Genomic DNA, 25,036 nt, shown 5'->3' with positions numbered 1-25,036 from the left:
GTAACGGTAACATTTTCGCAATTATGGACGACAATGCTCAATGTTTCTGCACTGGACTTCCAACAAGTTGTTGAGTCCTTGCCTCACCGAGTTGCTGCACTACCGGGCATAAGGAGATCCGACTCGACATGAGCAGGTATCCCACGACTTTTGTCACCTCATTGTACCGCAGCGTGGGGTACAGCGCATTTCTCTTCTTTCTACACGGTGGTCTTAAAGTCTGAAATACTTGTGCGGGTATTGCGGGGTAGGTTGTACTGAGAAATAATCATTAATAAAAAAATTCGATTCGATACGTCGTTTCCGATTTAATTAGCATTGAAGTTAGCCAGTCAGGTCGTTTTGCAAGCAGGTAACGAGTGGTTATAATTAAATTGCTTCTACTCACAGAGGCCCAGTGTGGGCTTTAATTATCGTATGACAGCGAAGCTCTCTAATGCGCTAATGCGGAACCGATTTGCAATGGAAAAAAATTAGTTCCAACTTTGGCCATCAGATGCAAATCTGGCGCTGAGAATGCAAGAGAGACGTATAGAAATGTTGCCTTACCTCAGGAACGGGACATGGGCAACGTCTAACAAATGGGACGGGCATAATGTTGATATAACTAACTGCTGGTAGCACAGTTTGTTAAATATGAGCTCAGAAGACATTGATGAGATGCTGTACAGCGCCAGATCTGCACCTGGTGGCCTACATAGCAACAAATTTATTTCCACTATAAATTGGTCCCGCATGAACGCATTAGAGTACCTACCACATTTTGCTGCCATAAGATAATCACAGCCCACACTGGACCTCTATGAGAAGCTGCAGTTTGATTGTAACCACCAAGTACAAGCAGCCTGTCAGAGACGATAATCGTCAAACGTGTTCTTCGTTTGGTTTCCTCAAACCGAACTAACGTGTCTTTTGCTCCTGTAGCTTAATTTATCACTTCCGGAAGAAGCACATTTCAACTGCTAATGAGAATTTCAACAAGTGTTAACTCTGTGGGTTACCGCATGTTGGGCGGAAATTGTGCATTCAGTGACTTGATTTTCTAATGTCAATGCTGATTAAATCAGAAACTGTGTAACGTATCGAAGTTTTTTCTTAACAGTTACTTCTCAGCGCTCTCTGCTCTGCAACACCCTTACAAGCTCTTTAGTCTGTTTCCGTTCACTCTGCATAATTCTACTTTACCCTGTTCCATTCGCGTTCAGCGAGTGGGAACAACATCGTTATACCTCCGTATGAGCTACACTTTCTCTTATTTAAAGAAATCCTATCGGTAATGAGAATAACACTGTTCTTGTTGTTGTGGTCTTCAGTCCTGAGACTGGTTTGATGCAGCTCTCCATGCTACTCTATCCTATGCAAGCTTCTTCATCTCCTAGTACCTACTGCAGCCTACTTCCTTCTGAATCTGCTTAGTGTATTCATCTCTTGGTCTCCCTCTTCGATTTTTACCCTCCACGCTGCCCTCCAATACTAAATTGGTGATCCCTCTATGTGTCAGAACATGTCCTACCAACCGATCCCTTCTTGTAGTCAATTTGTGCCACAAAATTCCCTTCTCCACAATTCTGTTTAATATCTCCTCATTAGTTATGTGATCTACCCATCTAATCTTCAGCATTCTTCTGTAGCACCACATTTCGAAAGCTTCTATTCTCTTCTTGTACAAACTATTTATCGTTCACGTTTCACTTCCGTACATGGCTACACGCCATACAAATACTTTCAGAAACGACTTCCTGACATTTAAATCTATACTTCATGTTAATAAATTTTCTTCTTCAGACACGCTTTCCTTGCCATTGCCAGTCTACATTTTATACCCTCTCTACTTCGACCATAATCAGTTATTTTGCTCCCCAAATAGCAAAACTCCTTTACTACTTTAGGTGTGTCATTTCCTAATCTAATTCCCTCAGCATCACCCGACTTAATTCGACTACATTCCATTATCCTCGTTTTGCTTTTGTTGATGTTCATCTTATATCCTCCTTTCAAGACACTGTCCATTCCCTTCAGCAGCTCTTCCAAGTCCTTTGCTGTCTCTGACAGAATTACAATGTCATCGGCGAATCTCAAAGTGTTTATTTCTTCTCCATGGATTTTAATACCTACCCCGAACTTTTCTTTTGTTTTCTTTACTGCTTGCTCATTATACAGATTGAATAACATCGGGGATAGGCTACAACCGTGTCTCACTCCCTTCCCAACCACTGCTTCTCTTTCATACCCCTCTGCTTTCTGTACAAATGGTAAATAGCCTTTCGCTCCCTGTATTTTATCCCTGCCACCTTCAGAATTTGAAAGAGAGAATTCCAGTCAACATTGTGAAAAGCTTTCTCTAAGTCTACAAATGCTAGAAACGTAGATTTGCCTTTCCTTAATCTTTCTTCTAAGATAAGTCGTAGGGTCAGTATTGCCTCACGAGTTCCAACATTTCTACGGAATCCAAACTGATCTTCCCCGAGGTCGGCGTCTACCAGTTTTTCCATTTGTCTGTAAAGAATATAATTACTATAAATAAAAGCAGAAGACCAACAGATGTCACAAGAGGCGCACCCAATAGTACAAAGAAACCGGAGAGAACTGTCAGTAGAAAAGTAATAACATCAGATTTGTCAAGTGAGGAGAGTTCAGTGACTAACTAGTCACTGGGTGTCACCTGACAAGAGAGCCGTACTAACTTCGCCTCATCGAAATTATTCATATTGACAGTGTGTGTAAGGCACGACTGGTACTTCAATATAGGGAAACAGGAAGGCACAATTCTTAACCGTTTTCGAGAAAATGGAGTTTAAAAATTATAGGCTTGCTTATGTATCTCGAATGGTCGCTAGCCGAGCGGGTTATACTTTTGGTTCGCAAGCGCGAGGCCTCTGAGTCGAATCCTGTCCTCCAAAATGTATTCCGGTGGTGCGGCCTTGAGACTTTAATTTTTTACAGTCGGGTGAAGAACCCCACAAAATTAATACAAAATTGCACTTATATCTAGAAACAAGATAGCGAAATAGCTTCTAGAGAAGACTGCAGGACAACTCCACCAATCGTGACCATGAGCTGTCTGCATTAGTATACGATACGACACTGTGGAACGCCACGAAATTGCCTGATGGCTGAGAACATTTTATGGGTGAAAACCAAGGATGTTATACAATAGACAGATTGAAAGCAGCGAACTGTGTGTCGACTGAGAACTTTTTATGGATGTAAACCAAGGATGTTTTGCAACAGACCGATTGAAAAACTTGTGCATATGCAAAAATTCGGCATTCATTACGTGAGCTGTAAGTCTCAATAATTATTTGTTTTCCGAGTTTCTATGATTGTTATCATTCTACCCCGTGAACAGCTTCATAGGATACAGGCTATAATCGTCACAAACGTAGATGTGGCAATATAAATAAGTTGACTAGACTGATTTGCTAGAAAGTTCTCGTGTATTCTTGTGCCCTTTCCCTTACTTCCAGTCTCCTTAGGAAAGAATTTTTTTTTCCTTTCTTCAGATTAAATATTATGAAAATAACGAAAGAATCATTATCTATTGATAATTTGCACAGTCTTAAGAATGTGTTTTAGAATTACGTGGGAATGGAACGAATGCACCACAGCGAGATTCGATGCAGAGACCTCGTACTTACCAAAATAGGCGCTTAATCGCGGAGACACGGACTCCTTGAACACTACCGACCACACAAAGTATACAGGTATGCCTACAATTTTCAGACTCGATTTTCTCCATTGCGGTTGCAAGTTGCGTCTTCCAGATTACATACGTTGAGGTTCCACTCGTGGCCAACGAACCTTGTCAGTATGACTAAAATTGGTGACTGAAAGTTCGTACTGACACCTTGTGACTACCAGATATATGAGGGACATTTCAATCCTTCTAAAGCTGCCCAAGTCGACTGTTGGTGCTCTTATTGCGACGTGCAAATCACAGCTAAACCAAAACCAGCAGACCTCAGGTAATGACGGGCAGGGAATGTCGATCATTCAGACTTCCCTTTGAAGGAGCCTAAGTAGCTAAATGTAACTATTTCGAATAATTTGCTTACTGATGAATGGTATGTTCAAGGAAAAGTTTGAGCCCTGGAAATGTCAGTTCTCTATGCTATTTCTTGCTAGTATATAAAAGGACTCATTTTATTACAGCTCTGAGTGACAATGTCCGAAAAAGGATATTTCGCAAACTTTTAGTTTTATGGTACTTGTATGTCACCAGTTTCGTAGATTTTCAATATTATTTTAAAGATAAATACTATACGTTTTACGTTCGCGCCGTACTAGTATCAGCAGTTTCTTGTGGAATTTCAAGTCTTCCGTTTGCTATGGTTTTTTCCAAATAAGCAAATGTGTACTTCGCCAAGAGGTTGCAGGAGGGTACAGCTGACTTTCGGCTGCCGAATCAAGATACTGGATAATGTGAAGAGTCACTAATTTTTTGTGTGCGATCTCCTTATATTCCGTGTAAGCCTATATCAGCTTCCATGGAAACAATACACAGAATATTTGTCTGTCTGCTATCTAGTCGGTTCAAACTGAGCATTCCGTAGTGTGACATAAAAATATTCACAAATTCTGGGACATCTTAATGAAGGAATGAAAGAGGTATGTTGAAGGGAAAACGGCCTAAAAGGAAAAATTATCAGTTTTAGCTGTAGTCTTTCAGAGACCTGGCAGGAAAGACAATAACAGTAAATCTTTTGTAAATGTTACAAAGATGAACAACTTAGGAAATTACAACTCCTTCCTTTCAGGCTGTGTGCAGATGGTGTAAAATAAAACCAGTTGCGTCCTTGAAAGATTTGACACCTAGTTTTTATAGTCTTCTTCTTCCATTTAAATATTAGGAAATATAGCCATTCACAGCACCCGTCCATTACCTGGTTTGCTCACTCTTCTGATTTTTCACATAAATTTTAACTTTTAGTGCTAACCAGTCATTGCCAATTCTTTCCAGGTGGCCATTCGACTTCAAAGGATTCTGGTTTATTCATGAACTGAGCTAGATTTTTTAGTCCCACCTTTAACGCTTCGTTTCGAATCTTATCATTTCGTATAAGCCTTTCACTGATTCAGTTCTCATTTATTTTGCCTGTATTCACCGTATCTCCTCCTATACTTTGTTTTCTTTTTTCATTCTCGTTATTGTACAATATACGAAGCTGAATGTAACTGACATTTCTTTCATTGTCTTCACTGTAGTCTTTGTTACTGAGCTTCATATGTACGAAAAACTTTGTACTTGTACTGATTCATTGTTAACTGTAATCTTTGACAATTTCAAGGTCAATACCTTGGTTTTCTTGGAAGAAACTTTCATGCTGAATTTTTGCATTCTTTGCAACAGGATACAGATACTTGATTACATATTGATTTCACTAACAATGAAAAGACTATATCACCAACAAATAAAGGTTGTACAGCAAGATTCCTCTACATGTTTGCTATTCTCATAAAATTGTGTCTATGAAAGTCTTAAAGAGAATTAATGGACACACTATATTTTCGGCTGACTCTTCTGTTAGTAAATACGTTTTATGTAGGTTTGTCCTCAAAATCAAATGCTGTGCATTCATTTTTACACATACTTGCTTCTATCAGATAAAACGAACAGCTTATGTTTTCCATAATATTCTACAGTTTACTCATTTTTATTTGTTCATTTTTACCCTAGCAAAGGCTTTTCAAGGACCAATGATGAAATTTGTGTTTCCCTGCTACATTCTGTGTATTTCTCAATCTATTGGCTTAAGAAGACAGCAGTTTAGCTACTGTTTATAAGAACACATTCTACTTCATTGTTCGGTGGTTAAATTTTAGGTCATTGTCAAATAGTTATCATCTTATTAATTATTGATATTACAGTTGAATTTTTTCAGTCTTGAAAACGTTTATCTTTTCAACACATGCCAAACTAGTTTAATAATCTTGTGTACAGCAGGAGGCTTCCACATTATTATGTTTCTGCATTTATTTATCTAAACTTGACGCTTTTACATTTTGGCATTTTTGAAACTTTTAAGTATTTTAGTGTTTGTGTTAATTGTCTTGTATTTACACTGTCTTATCGTCGGGTATCTGAGTCTTTCGCTCTTATATTTTCTGCATTTGCGCCATACAATAAGTTACTTCAGATTTTCTTTACATTATCCTTTTTTATTTTTACTTTAGATATCTCTAACACATTAAAATTTATAATTTTTATAAGTCATTTCCTGCCACTGATTCTTTATATTTGCAGTAAAGCTTTCTCAGTGTCACTTACATGACATGTTTGCTGTTTCTCCTTCATTGTCAGTGGGATGACTGATAGTCGTAATACACTTTATCTTTTTAATTGTTTGGTTGATGTAGGAATTCTAGGTTTTTAATATTTTTTCTGTCAATTTCGAGTATATAGTGTTCAGTGCTTGTAACGATATTATCACTCATTTACATAAGACCTTTTGTCTTGTGATAACATGTCACCACATTGCAGTTATCCATTTACAGCAAATTATTGTAATAGAAATAAAAAGTATTTTTTATGTTATCCTGTGTTGTTTTAAAAATAAACACATCACTATGGGTACTGATGAAAAATATTTTAGAAAATAACTGCAGACTAAGGATAAAGATATTTAACTCTTATATAATTTAGACTCCAATAGTTTTGTGCTGAACTTTATAACACAAAACTTCCACTTTAAGCAATCAAGTCAAGCACTGTCACCACATCACAAGGATAACGAATTTGATGTTCCATGTGTTTATTTACCAAAAGTTAAACTGTGCATACTATAAGTAAAAATGCATGACTATTTCATTTCTACAAATAACTGCCAAATATGAAAAAATTATCATGAGACGTAATTATAACTTATAATACTGAATATAATATAAGTATCATAAATGAAAGAACGGAGGTTAGAATTCAATGTATCATACATTGAAAGAAAATTAGAAGGCATTTTACATTCCTATAATACTGAAACTTTGGACAGAGATCCTAAATCAAATTATGTCATTGCATATAATATTCACATTGTCTGTAATAAATTGCTATACAGAGCAAGATGAAAGTCACCAGACTCAATAAAAATGTATTAAATAAAATTTATAAATAAAAATATTTTTCAAAATACTAATAGAGTGGAGAAAAAGTAACAGAGCGCTACAGTATCTTCAGGAAGTAATAGAAAGTGGAGGAACTTAAAACTAAAATAATAAATGCCTATCAACATAACCAAAGTCATCGATGTAAACCACAGTACAACCAAAGAAGCAAGACCTTCAGTCGTCTAGAGCCCAAAGTACATGCCAATAAAAAAGACTGAATCCTTTCCATGTATGAATATAAAGAGCGTTATTAGTTTTTTTACAGATGAAAAGGATAATTTCACAGAAGAAGACTGCCACAATCCAAATTAAAAGAAAGTTGAACTGTTGGATATTGTGTACATTTTACAAGTGATTTAATTAATCACAAAAATCCACTAAAATGTAGTAACATTGTAAACTCTTGATACAAGCGTTATATCAACTATATTTTTCGCAAGAAAGAAAAATATATTATGTTAATAACAGATAACTGCAAAACTGTAAAATACCCAAAAATATATCACATTATGGTAAGTACACTTCCAGTAAAATAGTGGTCTCCAGAATTAAACCAATAGTAAAAGCATTATTTGATACAGTGGTGCTAAAAATGTTTATCATATGACAAGAGGTATGTATAATTAAATGTATGCTAAAGGCTCGAAAGTGGAGAAACAGACAAAGTAAATCTAGACTGACATGAAACAATAATTTTGAAAGTGGAATGATACGCTGAAAAATTAACAGTTCAGTTTACACAAATATCACAGCAGAAACCATACTATTTGCAACATTTCAGAACAACCACAGAAAACTCTTTTTAAATCTAAATGAACCAAGCTCGTGTTTTTAACAATTGTTTAGCACAGTGTGCACCCAAACATTACAGACGACATGTCGGAAGCTGTTACGGGATACTGTCTGATTACTTTAGTATAAGGGGTCTGTGGTCTCCGGCGGTTGTCAGCCACTGCATTCACCACTCTTAATGTACAACTAGCGCTACTGGAAAAACAAACATAAGATATCGCCGTTCAATGCTGGATGCAAGCTCGAGGGCGAAGAGTGACGGGGGGATTACTATCGTCGGCAACATTCCAACTATCCAAAAATCTCGTAACTTTTGTTGAGTATTTCTACTATGGCACCAAATAAAACAAAGTCAAAAACAATAGTGGGATTATGGAGCTGCTTAAATGTAATTCTTTTCTAAGAAGTCAATTTCTAAAAAAAAAAAGAACTGTCATCAAAGAACATTTGCAGAAGTATAGTGTAATATCACCCAATCTGATGAAAACCAGTTTCTACAGCCCGAAAAAAGGAAGATCGGTAAACAAAGGGTATCCACTGACAATGACGTAAGCGTGCTGAAACGTATTTGGAGCATGTAAAGGGTCCCAAACTAGACATTGTTTTGCAAATGCGTATGTCTACAAACAAAATATACTTCAGTGCAAAAAAAAAATTGTATTTATGATTCCGGCATTTGCCTTGGCTTCTTGTTATTTCCGTAATGAGGAAGAGGTGACCTTGAGAAAACCGGAAATCGTGGTCACTCCGCCTCCTGCACCCCGCCAAGGTCGCTGTGGAAGGAACAGGTGCAAACCGGTCAGCTCCTTGGAAGACGGGCAGGAGGATCTCGGCGCGGAGGTGGGGGTGAGGGACCTGAAGCTTCTCAGGGTCCGACGGTATGTGGCGCACGTGTGACGAATAACTGTTTTAAAATAAAGTACTCCAAAAGGTCTAACGAAAACCGTAGAAAACCCTTATTCTCGTCGTCCGAAAAAGGAAATTTTCTCTCCCAAAATAACTACGAAAACCTTAGAACACCTTCGCCACAGGTGGCTGAGAAGAATTTAGTATCTCCAGAATCTGCCAGGAAGTTTCAATTTAGTATCTATCGTCACTCTGGTAGATAATGACTGAACTCTGAAGTTCAGCTAGAAACAACTCTGTAACCGCTTTTATCCCCGTTGGTCTGCTCAGAGACAAAAACAGCTGTAGGGATTTTTATTGCTCTCCTACTGTCGCATTTATCTTTGAAATGATTACCGCAATTGTTCAAAATTAGAACTTCTTCGCATCCATTGCAGTTACGGAGCAATCTGTCAGTTTAATGTGGTTTGCACAGCCTTCTAAGTCACTAATTGGAACGAAACCGATAATGATTACAGTGGCAAATGCGGCAATAACCTAGTCACGAAAAAATTCGTTTGTACAGTCACTGAAGCTTTCGAAAATTTTCTGGATATGTATTTTGCGCATTACTTGCCATATCTTCCTAAATCTTTCAAATTATATCAGTTTATTCTTGTATGGTATTTAAATGGGAGAGACAAAGAAGCAACAACATTTTTATTGCTTCCCGTAGAAAATTTGGGTGAGCTTAAAGTTATTGCATTGCATATTCACGATATAAGAACCAGTATCACTAGAGAAAAGAAGCAGTAGCCCAACTGACAGCGAAATCAATGTGGCTTCCTAATTCTGACAAAGAAAACCGTGTAACAGCAAATTATATGTCTTATACAGAGGACAACCAAGGAGATTTTTTAAAGACGTTTATTTTTAAAAATCTAAAATTTCTGTACTTTGCACAGGTTGATTTTCCAAAATACTATCGTATTACGAAACAATATACAGGGATACAATGGATCACGAGCGAAACTGCTCAAAGATTATCCTGCGCAAAATTACAGATGGCGGTATGAAACTACCAGGAAGTGTTAGAAATTCGCGGTAAGTATGACAACTCTTAGCAGGTTTTCGAGCGGAAACTTCTCAGAGATCGCCTATGCTCTTGTTATCGATCAAATGTACATGCTCCAAATTACGCAGCTATTCTTTGAAGTGCACGATTGTAGTTCGTCGTTTCTACTACCAACCTAAAAATGGCAATGGCAAGAAAAACAGTTTCTGAAGAAGAGAAATTTGTTAATATCGCGTATAGATTTAAATGTTAGGAAGGGAGCTTTCTGGAAGTATGTGTGGAGTGTAGCCTATATGGAAGTGTAACATGGACGACAAACAGTTTAAACAAGAAGACAATAGAAGTACTTGAAATATGGTGCTACAGAAGAAAGCTTAAGATTAGACAGGTAGATCACATAACTAACGAGGAGGTACTGAATAGAAATGAGGAGAAAAGAAATCTGTGGCACAACCTGGCTAGAAGAAGGGATAGGTTGGTAGGACACATTCTGAAGCATCAAGAGATCACCAGTTTATTACTGGAGGGAAGCGTGGGGGGTAAAAATCTTAGGGGGAGACCAAGAGATGAATACAGTAAGCAGATTCAGAAGGATGTGGGTTGCAATACTCAGAGATGAAGAGGCTTGCACAGGATAGAGTAGCATGGAGAGCTCCGTCAAAGTAGTATTTGAACTGAAGACCGCAACAACAACATCCAAAAATGAAGCGAAAACTCCAAAATAGGAGGAATGATGAGGCAAGAGGCAGAAGCTCCACAGGGAAGGCATCAAACGACCTGAAGCATTCAGATACACGTCCGGGGAAGAAGTCAGTCTAACAGTGGAAAATCGTTCGAGGTGCGCTGAGCTCAAACCTTCGTCACAGGGGTGTTTTGTATGTCAGTTGCTTCGAAAATATGCAGCCGTCAAATGTCGTTAAGATTCACAGTGGAAAGTAAAGATGGGAAAACGCTCAATCAGCCAACACCAGCGAAGATCTAATAGGTGCTAAGCTAGAAACAGGAGAAAAACATTAGCTATTTGTTGTAATTGAGGAGGAATCTGCAGCCGTCTTTCTCTCAAGTCGCGCTTTTCCTTTTAGTTTTACTACCTCAAATTTAACTTGAATAATTACGTGTATGTATTTTATAACAGCGTTACAACAATTGATTATCCTTGTTAATTTACACCGTCTGAAGATTGTCTTTAGGGATGAGTTTTTCAGAACACGATGAGTGATTGAATGAATACTTCTTCACAGTATAAAACAAATTAATTCATTCTGTGTAATGCGATACCGTCCAGTCTATTACCTAGCTTGATGGATATAATGTAAATGCAACTGAAATAAGTTTTCCAAAATTTAAAAAAAAGTCTTATATTTTGGCAAAATTTTTGCATACATCATAGAGCGCAAACAAAGAAAGAGGTCTTTGATATCAAATATCCTTCAATCCTGAAATTCATGTTGCTTTAGAGGAAGAGCTGTTAATCACAAATCATCATAAACAATTACAAACACGTTCCAGAATCCTGCAGAAATGACGTTAACTGCTTAAGGATGCAGCCTAATGCCTGAGATTAACAACATTCCTGGAAAACAGCAGCGTCTTACAATCTTCTCCAGTGACGAGTGTGCCTCGCTGTTACAGAGATATTAGGTGTGCTATCCTATATGTGAAAACAGCCCTCCTGCATACCCAGAACGGCAGAAAATAACTCTGGTTGTGTGTTTTCAGGTTGCTTTCCCGTGTCACATACAGGTGAGCGGAACACGTAAATTTGTGAGGATTCTGGGAGAGATCGATTCATCTGTGTAAGAAATTGCACATAGGAAATTGCACAGAATACGTTATCATAACCAATTACATTTTTTATTGTGTCAAATACTTATCAAGTAGACTTTATACATAACATCGGATAAAATCAAACACGCGATGCCAGAATCGCAGCAAACAAAAGTGTAACAGAGCTGTCCAGGGAACCAAAACGCGAATGTTCAGAATGAAGGCAACTTTGTTCTCTCGCGTCCTATTGGGAAAATTTAGATAATTGCTATTCTAGGAAGATAGTGCAGCTATTCTACTGTAGGCATATCGTATCTCTAATTGGGATCGTGAGAATAAGAGATATTGAGATGCGTTCCGAGGAACAGACAACAATTTTCTTTCCTCCGCTCAATACGTGAATGCGATAGATAATCACTAATACGGAACAGTGATATTTACTCTACGCTGTCCTCTCTAGAGTAGCTCGTGCAGTATAGATTTACGTGTGGTGACAGATGTAATTGTTTCTCGTTCTTCACCTTGCATATGCATGAGTTATAATAATACGATACCCGTAATGAAGGAATTTCGAACACAGAATTGAGATAGGTGATCACTGCTTTCACACCGGTATGACTCACAGGTGGTTGAACGGACGTTTCGATTAAATATGGTACTGAAAATTGGCGATTAAGTTTGTTAATTTGTATACACAATTGTGACTTCTACCTTTTCATCGCTTTGGTAATCCTCTTATTAAAGTATACTGATTATGTACTTCCCTTCCATTTCATGGTTGATATTTTCTTACACAGGGGTATTAAATAATGCATCTGAATTCGAAACTAATATTTTGTACATTGTAGACCTGGCAGTTAACAGTAAACAGACAACTACTTTTGCCATCAAATGTTTTATTATCAGTAACTATTTGTAACTATGACAGCGTTTTCACTTATCATCTCTGAAGCTGTAGTACCGCTATTTTTTACAGTGTAAGCTGCCAGATCCCATAGGTGCTACCATCCCGGGTACTAAATTTTATCCATTCCATTTCCGATCCAGCGTTCAGAACAGTTTATCACAAATCTTTATTCATATTACTATAGTAGACACTAAAAAGTTCAGATTAATGACTGTTAATTGAAACTGACTGGTCCTATTACACCACAGTAAGAGAAATGCGAAACTCTCTGAAGACAGTTCGTTGAAGCAAATAGACAAGAAAAATGTACAGTTAGCACTTGTAGTTGACATTTAAAAGCTGCATATCCTCAGAGGGATACGAATAGTAAAGAGAAAGGCAAAGTTGCTAACTATACTCATAAGTTTATCGTGGGTGATTACGGAAGGAAAAGACATGTCAGCAATAAATTACGAAAAGTGATAACTATAGGTACCAAATTCTTTGTTCCGTGAAATTCTTACGGTAAATCAGATGGGGGAAGGATGAGGAAGCAAAGCGACTTCGACCTTCTCAAAGCAAACATCCATGTATTTGACTTAAGCGATTTAGAGAAACCACAGATGGCCCCCACAGACAGAGGGTTTTAACCGACATTCTGCGGATTGATGATCCAGTGTCATTCTTCACTGTGTCACCTCGATTGGCCAAGACTTCGAAAAATAGCCTCCAGACCACCGAAAGGAAAAAAAAAAAATCTTTACAAAAACATTGTCGCCGACGATCAAAGTGAGAATGAAATTTACGTCCTTCGGAAAGACTGTCTGTGTGCAAAGCTGCATATGTTTTTGTAAATGTAACAAATAGTCCTGTATTCTTTCACAGACAAACTGTATTTTGATTAGTGATAGTAACAGGCGAAAATATTGAGAGTACATTGGTAATTCGACTGTTAAATGCAGAGGAGAGAGCAGATAGGTGGAGAGAGTACACTGAAGTCCCCTATATGAGAGGGGGAACGTGTCTGATCATGTGACAGAAAAAAGAAACAGAAGTCGACCGGCTTAAGGGATCGAGAAGAAAGGAAAAATACTGAGGACAGGTTAGATGACGATCAGTTTGGCCTTAGGAAAGGTAATAGTACCAAAAGGCCACTTCTGACGTTCAGATTTATAGTGGAAGTAAGTCTGAAGAAGAATAAAAACACTTTCATAGGATTTATCGACTTGAAAAAAGCATTCGACAATGTAATATGGTGCAAGATGGTTGAAATTCTCAAAACGAAAAAAATGGGTTAAGCAATGGAGAAATACGTGTAATAAAAAGTATGTACAGTAACCAAGAGGGAACAATAAGTCTGGAAAACCAAGAAGAATGAAGTGCTCAGATTAAAAAAGATGTAAGACAGGGATGTAGTCTTCCGTCCCTACTGTTCAATCTATACGTCGAAGAAGAACTGACGTAATTAAAAGAAAGATTCAAGGGTGGGTTTAAAATTCAAGGTGCATGGATATTAATGAAAAGATTCGCCGATGACATTCCTATCCTGAGCGATAGTGAAGAAGATATGCAGGATGTTCATTTGAATGAACAATCTAATGAGTACAGAAATATAATTGAGAGTAAATCGAAGAAAGAAGAGAGTAATGAGAAGCAGAAGTAATTACAACAGCGAGCAAGTTCATATCAGAATTGGGGATCACAAAGTAGGCGAAGTTAAGGAATTCTACTACGTAGGCAGCAAATTAAGGCAATTCGAACCGAGCAAGGACGACATAAAAAGCAGACTCGAAACAGCAAAAAGGGCATTCCTGGCCGAGAGAAGTCTCTTGGTATCAAACATAAGCCTTAATTTGAGGAACGAATTTCTGAGAAAGTACATTTGGAACACAGAATTGTATAGTAGTGAAACATGGACTTTGGGAAAACAGGAAAAGAAGAAATCGAAGCACTTCAGATGTGCTACGAACGAATGTTGAAAATTATGTGGACTGGTAAGGTAAGGTGTGAGGAAGTTATTCGTAAGATTAGTAAGGAAATGAATATATGGAAAACAATGACAAGAAGAAGGGGCAGGATGATAGAACATGTGTTAAGACATCAGGGAATAATTTCTGGGAAAGACAATTGGAATACATCCAACAAGTGACTGAGGAACGTAGGCCGCAATTGTTTCTGTCAGATGAAAAGGTTGGGACAGGATAGAAATTCTTGGCAGGCCACATCAAACCAGTCAGAAGACTGAAAATAAAAAGTAAATAAATAAATGAAAGGCATAAAATAAAGAAAAGAAGCAGACTATATATCTTACTACATCTTTTTCGCATTGTATATGTATATGTGTGTATGTACGGATAAAGATGTCATTTATGTTCTTACTGACGTATAATTGATACGAGAAGAGCTTAAACGAAAGCAGGAAAGAACAAAACTGGATATAATTACTATACGAGACTGTATGGAACCGTGAGCTGTATGGAACCATGAGCTATAAAAAACTCGTTAGTGACATGACTTTCATATGTAGCGTTTTCCTCATAATTAATTCCAAGATAGAAAAACATAAGATTCAGCTTTCGCAGACATTAGGCACGTTGTTGAAAATAAAGTTTGCTGCTCAGGTCTACCTACTACAAAAATACTTGCTCATTCTACAATTTATACGACTCGTTTATGAATTATGAGCGAACTGATTTAGTGGGTGAGACGAGATAATGATTTCTATCCAAGTACATAGGAGACAAAGTGAATTTTATCCATAGTGGGTGCTGTTGATCTCCGTGACTGTTCCTTTATAGGGTGCAGAAAAATTTCCGCTACCAGTCACAACAAAAGATTATTTATTCGTCACACGACCGGTTTCGGACTTGTGCCCATCCTCGGGTGTTTGTAGATTCATGTACATATTTTTAATTGCTGGCGATCACTGCGAAAATACAAAAACTTGTTTGCTGGTGACTAAACAGATAGAAGTGGAACAATGGTAAGTTCTTTGACCATAGCCTACATGTTTGTATGTAAACACAGTGTATTTCACGAGTGCATATCGTAATAGTGAAATATGCAGCTAAACTTTATAAAACTGAAATATGAACGTGCAAATGATAAAAAATGTGAAACCAAATGGAAAAACCGTTACCACAGCGTAATTATAATATGATGCTTCATCTTCCTGTAAGTACAGATATATTTGCCAGTTGCCATTCTTCCACTTGTATCTGTTTAGTCACCAACAAATATTTTTTTTTTGTATTTATACGCTGACCTCCATCAATACAAACATGCACATGAATGTACAAGTTCTTTGACCATAGCCTACGTGTTTACGTAAGTACAAATACATTTTCGCCAAAGGCTGCCTTGCCACTTACCATTGTTCCATTTGTATCTGTTTAGTCACCAGTAAACAATTTTTTTGTATTTATACAATGATCTCCAGCAACACAAACATTTGCATGAATGTATAAACATCTGAGGATGGGCACAAGCCCGAAACCGGTCGTGTGACGAATAAATAATCTTTAATTGTGACTGGTAGTCACCAATCTGACTAAAATTATCCGAGCGCCTATTAGTAGACATGAACATGGTGTGTGTCCATCTACTGATTTTATTACGGTTTGAATTCTGCTGGAGATACTTTCAGTTGATGATGAAATCCCATACTCCTTGACAGTTAGGTAGTTGAATGTACGTGGAGGAGTGGCAGCTCCCTCAAGAGTTGAAACCAGAGTAGGCAGTGAAGCTGAACACTGAGGTCTCTACGTTGTCAAGCAGATACAAGGTGATATCGTCTCCTGTACACAGTACAGACTGCTGTGTAACGTGTTCACATCCTCCCGCATTTAACGATTTCTTGAATGCAAGAAGGGAACCACACTGTAACCACGGAAAACACCCCCATACCGTAACACTACCTCCTCCATACTTCACAGTTGGCGCCTCACAAGATGGCTAGTAACATTCTCCATGCATTCGCCAAACCCAGTCGATTCCTTTGGAACGCCACAGAATACAGCGTGATTCATTCTCCAGACTACTCGTTTCCAGCTATTCACTGCCCAGTGGCGAAGCTATTTACACCATCTCGAGCTTCGATTAACATTGCCTACAGAAATGTGTTGCTTATGAGGAGCTACAAGATCATTGTACTCCATTCCTTTTTAACCCGCTATGCATAATTACTGTGCTAGCTGGACTACTGGTAGCACTTTGAACACACAAGTGGATCATTCAGCCGATTTCAGAAGATTTTTTACTCGATGTTCCCTGTGCGTCATTACATGAGGCTTGCCTTGTTTTTGTTCCTTCACGTTTCCACTTCACAATCACGTAGCCAACAGTCGACAAGGGCAGGAATATGTTAAATTAAAAAAAAAGATGTATTAAAAGCTTCTAGAAACACTTCAGAAGTGTTGAAATGTGCCGGCTTGGTTTGCTAGGTGACATCCAGTGACTAATTCACATCCGAAGTCATAAGCTGTCCTGACCCACCCATTCTGCTCTTACTGTTCCTCTATTGAGAATACAATACCTCCCGCTTCCTTTTGTACTGGCAGGCTCGCCACTCGTGACATCTGATGGTCAGTTCCGCATTATACAGGACTGTCCAGATACTTTTGGTCAGATGGTATACATTACCTTTAAAAGTGCTTCTCATTGATCCCTTATTTATGCATAAAAACATGGTTCTGTGTTCGATTTCTAACGTTTCAATGAACACCATATACCTAGTTTACGAGGGCTATTCACATTAAAGTTTGGTTTATTTGAAATAGTTGGCTACATCTCCCAGCTACTTCCCTACATAGTCGCCGCACCGATTAAGACGTCTGTCGTAGCGTTGTACCAATTTTCCAATACCCCTGTCATAGAAAGCAGTCACCAATTCTCTACCCTCGTCTGCAGCTCGTTGTCTGCGCCAAAATGTTGTCTTCATAGCCAGCTATTCATGTGGGCGCAGATGAAACTCGGAGGGAGCCTAGTGCAGACTGTATGGTGGGTCATCAAACATTTCCCATCGGAAACACAGCAGGAGCATCTTCATTGCCCTTGCAGCGAGCGGCCGAGAATTGTCATGAAGAACGAAATGCATAACAGTTACATCGTGTGGGCTGCAAGAGATCAGACGAAATCTGTCAGCAAGCTCTCGCACTTGGCGGGAGACACTATTTTCTAGGCGTCTTTACGAGTCCACTGTGCGCCCAGAACTGAAAAGAGCAACATGACGCGATCGATGCTCGTAGTAGAAACACTGACCAATACATCTGCGCAAAGCTTCATCGGATTTGCACTGTGATTTCCATTTTGCGGCCGATCAAACCATAATAAACGAAGAGCCGTCTCATTTTTACTTTGTAGGAAAAGTGTTAACTACTGTTTATTTAACGCATATAATTTCTTTAGGTTTGGTGTAAATAGGATTAGAAATGGAAATGAAATCCCATGCTTCCTGACAGAGCGTAGGGGAACGAAGCGGAAGACCCGCACCGCCGTACTAGGTGAGGACCAAATGAAGGTGGTTTGCCGTTGCCTTCCTCCGACCGTAACGGGGATGAATCGTGATGATGAAGACGACAGAACAACACTCAGTCATCTCGGGGCAGGTGAAAATTCCTGACCCAGCCGGGAATCGAACCCGCGACCCCGTCCTCGGGAAGTGAGAACGCTACCGCGAGACCACGAGCGGCGGACTAAATAGGGATAGTCATAGCTAATTAAAACAACGATTATACTTGCATGACTGCATTTGTAACAATTATTTGGTTTGTGGAATATCCTTTGGAAGTGATTCTGCTTTGTGCTTAACGAACGAAATAATAGCACTCAAGGTGAAAGGAGTTGTTTCCCATTATCGAAAGAACACTATGGCAGAGAGACAGTCCGAAGGACATTCGATGCCTCAAAGGAGGTTTCAGTGCCTGAACTTGTTATTCTAACGATTTCACTGCCACTACCGTTGTGTTAAACCGGAGGTAAAAGAACAAAGAGAAATAGAAAGAAAAAGAACGAAGGAAAAAAGTATACTGAATCCAGTAGAATAGCAACAGACAAATATCAAGACGGATATGAATAATTTTTAACGCTAATTGTGTTAAGAAATTTTTAATATTACCTTCTGTTGTTAAGAAACGATATCTTTGCTATGGGCAGACAATTCTTCTTTTACCAAGTTTGGGACAAGGTAGCTGTCCAAGTAGTTCTGAGAAGTAAATGTCTCTATACTGTTCAGCTTATTTGAGTTTGTACAGGAGACGTATCAGAAAGAACATAATTACTGAATATCACTTAAAACGTCCGGGCTAATACGCCTCGAGTTAGCGCCAAATATATGGGCAGTGTAGAGGGCACCGTAGTCCATCATGTGACATCGGCTACGAGATTATCTCTGGTAATGCAAACATTCTCGATTGAAAGTGGTCGATCCCCATTCTTATGTTGCAGTTTAGCTATCGAAATTTTATCTAATTTAATACCTTCCTCTTTTCTGTTAAAATTATTACTGTGTTTATAAATCTCAATAGCCTCTCTACTGATAAGCACATGACAGTATGATGTTGTCGATATGCTACTCGTCTCAGTGTATTTTATTTCATGATCACACTCTTGGCAAAGATGTTCCGTTACGGCCGATTTGCTCGTATGTCCCACACAGCAGTTTCTCTTTTGTTCAACCAGACGGGTGTTACACTTCTTCTTATGGTATCAATGCAGACCAGTTGAAAACTACAACGATTTTATACACACCCGGCGTAGCCAGAGTCTGTCGTATATATTTTGAAGATGTTAAACATTCTTTTACCTTCCTGGGGGTAGTTTCCACACAATACTTGCTCAACACTTTCCCAATGCGATCTGTAATCGTGTTGAATGGAACTTTATCTTTGGGCGGACGTCGTTTCTTGTCGATCCTGGTGCTCACCAAAGGGAAAGTGTTCCATCTTTCTCGTTGTTTTAATAACCTTTCTCCTCGAATGTCGACCGTGGATGTTCAAGCCCATCTTCTAAATAAGTCGGTTCACAAATTCTGTGAGCTCTGTCTACCATGGTTTTCATCACACCTCTTTTTTATAGGGCGGTGGTTAGAATCTGTATTCACTTTACGGTCATTGTGCTTAGCTTCTCTCTACATGCTATGGCCCAACGACCAGTCCCATCGCTTAATGACAGACACATCCAAGAAATTCAGTTGGCCATTATCCTCCGTATCAACAGCAAACAGTATTTTCGAATTGATACTGTTGAGACGTATCAGGGAAGTATCGCGCAGTCGGAGAGAAAAACGTTTGGAGAAAGTTTCATGCATCGATCACGGCCAATTAGCTCGGAAGTTTTAAGTGATGTCAGTATCGGCCGTGAAAGCTCACATTCTTCCATAATTACTGAATGATTGCCGGCCGGAGTGGCCGTGCGGTTCTAGGCGCTACGGTCTGGAACCGAGCGACCGCTACGGTCGCAGGTTCGAATCCTGCCTCGGGCATGGGTGTGTGTGATGTCCTTAGGTTAGTTAGGTTAAATTAGTTCTACGTTCTAGGCGAGTGATGACCTCAGATGTTAAGTCGCACAGTGCTCAGAGCCATTACTGAATGATTGTGCGTTATTAATGTAAACACACACGAAGCTCGGGTTCAGGAGCGTCAACTGCAAGTACTACGTGAATTCAAGCAGCGTCATAGAAAACAACTTCATTGCTTTCGTACGTACATTATGAAGCAGACCTCCTAAGTCTACATTATTTAAAAAAAGCGTCGTTGAAAATGAGACTTTCCGGGGACGGTTTGTACTGTGAACCTTTTTGACAGATTCCGATGGCAGACTTCGTCTTTCGAGGATTATGCTCTGGTAAGCGAAGTATACGATACAGCACGTGTTTCGCAATAGAACTCCGAACTATCAGAACATCATCGACACAAAAGTCGCAATTGAGTTTCAATGCTCAGACGAAATTTGAACTTTGTTGATGACATTGTAATCCTGCGAGAGAAGCCAAAAGACTTGGAATAACAGTTACACGGAATGAATAGCGTCTTAAAACGTGGTAATAGCCTGACAGTCAACAGTGGACAAACAAGGTTAAAACTAGGATAATGGAATGAAATCGAATTTAATCAGGAGACGCCGAAGAAATTAGAAAATAAACACTAGAAGTAGTAGGCTAAATGTGTTTTGCTGCTTGGACAGTAAAGTAAGTGACGATAGTAAAAGTAGAGAGGATATAAAATGCAAACTGGCAAGAGCAATAAAAGTGTTTTTGAAAGAGAAATTGTAGAGATGTAAATTTACCTATAATACTGTATAAGCTAGAAAAGGGCAGGAAGACGGATGGTACATTACTACCGTCAGGAAACACCCTTAACGTATTCTGGCGTGACACTGTAAATGTGTAATTAAAGAGGCTGAGGTATGTGCTGAAGTGTAACTCTTATGCCTTTCCAATAAATTGCTTAAATTTAAGGTGTTCAGTGCAGCGTTTGTGTTACTAAAATCTCGCCAGAAACCAGAGAATCTCAAATAAAAGTCCTTCCATGCAGATTTAGAATAACTGAATCCACAGATTATTTTAGAAGAGTACGGGAATGTTCCATCAACAATACCATGCCACATTATTCCCTCGTAGAGATCTTAGTGAACATGTGCACTGTGTCTAGCGACCTCGTGTTCAAGTGTCATTTTCCCAACTTTTACTGTTTGAGAACTAATTCTGCTGAGTATATGATTACAGATTCGCCTAAATTGCTCGAAATAATAAATATAGTAATCATCCGAAGTGTTAATTAGTATCGACTTCACAACTGATTTTGACAACCAATGAACCACATACACTTTCAAATCAGAGATCCTCAAGGTTGATAAGTAGTGGTTACGTTTGGAGATCGCACATTCTAAACACCTCTTCAGCACATAGCACTGTTTGGTTGATAATTTTAATAATTTACAAGCTGTAACTGTGTGCTTTCCACAAGTGCTACCTCTTAGCTGTTCACTTACACACTTAATTTTTCTCGTTTGTCACTGCTGATGATTAAAAGAAAATAATTGCAAGTTTTAGTACACTGTTCCTATAGAAAGGGTACACTACCCATTTCTCATACTACGTTCACGTCGTTGTAATTGTCTCAGTCAGACCCAGTGTCGTTTGCATATGTGATTTCATGAATGTCCTACAGCGATTAACTGCCGTATTGACAAGTGATGTGGCAGATAGCTCAAAATTGTAGAAACATAAAACAACAAATTCAGACCAAATTGCCGGCCGGTGTGGCCGTGCGGTTCTAGGCGCTTCAGTTTGGAACCGCGTGACCGCTAAGGTCGCAGGTTCGAATCCTGCCTCGGGCATTGATGTGTGTGATGTCCTTAGGTTAGTTAGGTTTAAGTAGTTCTAAGTTCTAGGGGACTGATGACCTAAGAAGTCCCATAGCGCTCAGAGCCATTTGAACCATTTTTTTAGACCAAATTAAACACACATGACACAGTATCAATTACCAAACTGTCGCGTCAGTACTAAGTGTGCCCCTCCCTCCTCCGCCCTCCCCCCCTCGCTCTCTGGCGACAAGGCAGACTGATATTCTCACAAGCAAACCATCGTAAAAGTGCCGAATCCCGTATTCGACAGCTTGTCCGAAGCAACTTGCACTGGTCCACCCAGGCTCTCGAGAACGAGTAAATTCCCGCTTCACCACGTACCATACATGTTCATCTGGCAGTTTTTTTACACCAAGAAGAACACGATGCGTCTCAAAAACCGTATGTGGACGGGCGTTGTCCTGCTGTTAAAGCACGTCACCGTCCTGTCGAAGAAATTGCAGCAGCACGGGGATGACAATTTGTGCAGCGTAGCGGACACTGGTTACTATACCTTGCAGCAACACCAAATATAACCGCGAACTGTATATGATGGCCCCCGCACACCAAGAAGCCTTGGGTGGGTCTTGTTTGGGACTTGCGTGTCGCTGACGACTACAATCCAAAATACGCCGTTCACCAAGTTTGCGCTGTACAGTGTACATCCATCACAGAGCCTACTCATCACGGAAGACAACAGAGTTCCAATCCACTCTCTAGTCGACTCTTTCACTACGCCAGAGGACCCGTACTTGGCAGTGACGTGGTGTCATTGTTAGCCTGGCCACACACACGCGCAATCTTACTCTTACTGCAAGCAGACGGTTCTCTGAGGTCCTTGGTGACACATGTGGTGTACCATGTGCCCGCGTTTCTTCTCTCTATGATCTTCGATCGGCTACTGCTGCTCTCTCAATGCGCCGATCTTGACGTGAGTCTATACTACCTGGACATCCAGATCGTGAAACTTGCTGGCAGATTAAAACTGGGTGCCGGAGCGAGACTCGAACTCGGGACCAGATCCATGGGTGTGAGATGTTCAGCAGGCCGTTGCTGAAAGTAACGACTCACGACCGACACGTTGTGCTCACCATATGATGCACCCGTGGATACATCCATTTAGTTTCCCGCAGGCCCGTAATCCGACCCTGTTCAAATGGCTCACGTTCTTCAACAGGAGTACGTACTTACCGGCGTAGAGTGGTTGTACCTTAGAATGAATGTTCCACACGCTGTTCATCTCTGAACTCAACACATTTCCCGCCTATGAAGTCGTCAAAAAATAGGCCACACAGGCAACTTCAAAGCGCCACCTCATCCCCGTTGACGGTGACAAATGCATCACTTACACGACAGCCCCTAAGTGTGCACGTATTACGCCTTCGTGCCACACAACAGAATCCTTGGGGGTGTTGATTTTTGTTTTATTTTTTTATTTTCCGGCAGAGTCCTACCTGAAGATATAGTTCTTCTTCCGGCTATGTTAACGCGATTCTTAGTCTACACGCAATATGATAAACGGCTAAGGTTTTACAACAATAAATGGGCAATATGCCATTGCTAGAAATCGAAATATTCGAACTATATAATTTACATGAAATACTTCGAGGTATCTAGGACGATAGTAGTGCAGTCAGGTACATACAAAGATTACGAAAAACAAGCATCTGTATGCCGCCACATTCCGATAAAAGGAATGGCGCATCACGAAGGAAGATACTTCCTAACAACTAACGTATTGCTACCTGTAAATTAAAAGCACCAAGCGTATACCAGCAAGGGAATTAAACGGCATCGACTTACAGTATTGAGGCGAAGAGGCGAAGTAATTACACTATTGTTTACAATGTGAAAAGCGAGAGTTTGATCTTCAAAGGGCTTAGTTCAAGAGAAATTTCCTTTCCTTTTCTCTCCCATCCCCAATCTCAATGCGCAATTATTTTGTTTGTACGAAAACGCTTTTTGTCTGGGATTCTTCGATCTGGTGACGATTATTCTCAAACAAAGAAAGTAAATAAAATAGAAAGCACTTGGTTTAGTCTGTCATACAGCACGTATGTCATAACAGAGTAACATATTTACACAAACATGTATTGGAATTGTCTGACAGCGCTTAAGATGACAGAATTCGTTGTAAGTATTTCTCCATCAAGCAGCACGCGAAAGAGGAAAGAGATCAAGTCGCATCACATCATGAAGGCAGAAAGGAGCAGCTATATAAGTATATACATTGTGGAGTACGTACAAGTACCTTGTATGGAAACGCTATGACACTTAATCAGTAAAAGGTAAGTATCCAGCTCCAGTTCTTTAATATTTTCCTACACTCATGGCCAAAGAAAACATGTACCTTCAGAACGCACAGGTGTACCTAGAGGAATAGAAGAAGTAAGACATTAGCACATTTTACCAAGCAAGCAACATGCACGAAGTTATACTTTCAGGAAAATCGTATTTAGTGCTTGTAACTATTCCGGAGAATCCAAGAAATGTGATATTTAGGTATAGGAACTGATGAAATAACAGTAGGAATCAAATTAAAACAAAGAACGTCCTGAATATGCTTAAAATTGGAAATTAAAAATTTGTATTGTATGTAAATTATAGCGCCGTAAATTGGATCAACATAGCAGCAACGAAAGTATTTCTGTGTATTTGTCTGGTTGACTTACAGTGAGCTGTAGAGTTCCATTATTATTAAGCAAATACGCAGCAAGATGATACTCGTTTGATAATATTATAATCTCTTCCAAAGACACGAATCAAAAGACGCAAGTAGTACTTCTCATTTGAAAACCTTTCTCCAACTGTGTGTCCTCAGAATGCTGGGGATCGGTTATTATTTTCCCGTCATATGTACCAAGTAATGTACGATGTCTTGGTAGGTTTATACACTAATTAACCGCTATGTGTGGCAGCAGTTTTCTCTTCTGCTCTAAAAATAAACAGGACAGGTACATGTGCAATGAAGGCCGTGGTTCGTTTTTGACTTCGTGGAAACTGACAGAAGTAGACAGTTGCTATCAATACAGTGTTGGCAACGTAGGCCACACATTTAGATGATCAACTCTTCGTGAGCAAATAGGAAGAAGTTTGGGTATCCACGATATAAACCAAAGTAAACCGCCTTCAAGTGTGGCTAAGTAAAAGACAAGTTTGATGCTAACTTCACAAGCAACAGTCGTTTTACAAAGAAGTACTTAAGCTTTGTCATGATGACGACGATGTCAAACGAAGATGTGTTTCCA

This window comes from Schistocerca cancellata, chromosome 2, assembly GCF_023864275.1.
Source record: "Schistocerca cancellata isolate TAMUIC-IGC-003103 chromosome 2, iqSchCanc2.1, whole genome shotgun sequence".
NCBI lineage: Eukaryota > Metazoa > Arthropoda > Insecta > Orthoptera > Acrididae > Schistocerca > Schistocerca cancellata.
The sequence above is the reverse complement of the archived record's forward strand: the minus strand, read 5'-3'. Positions refer to the sequence as shown.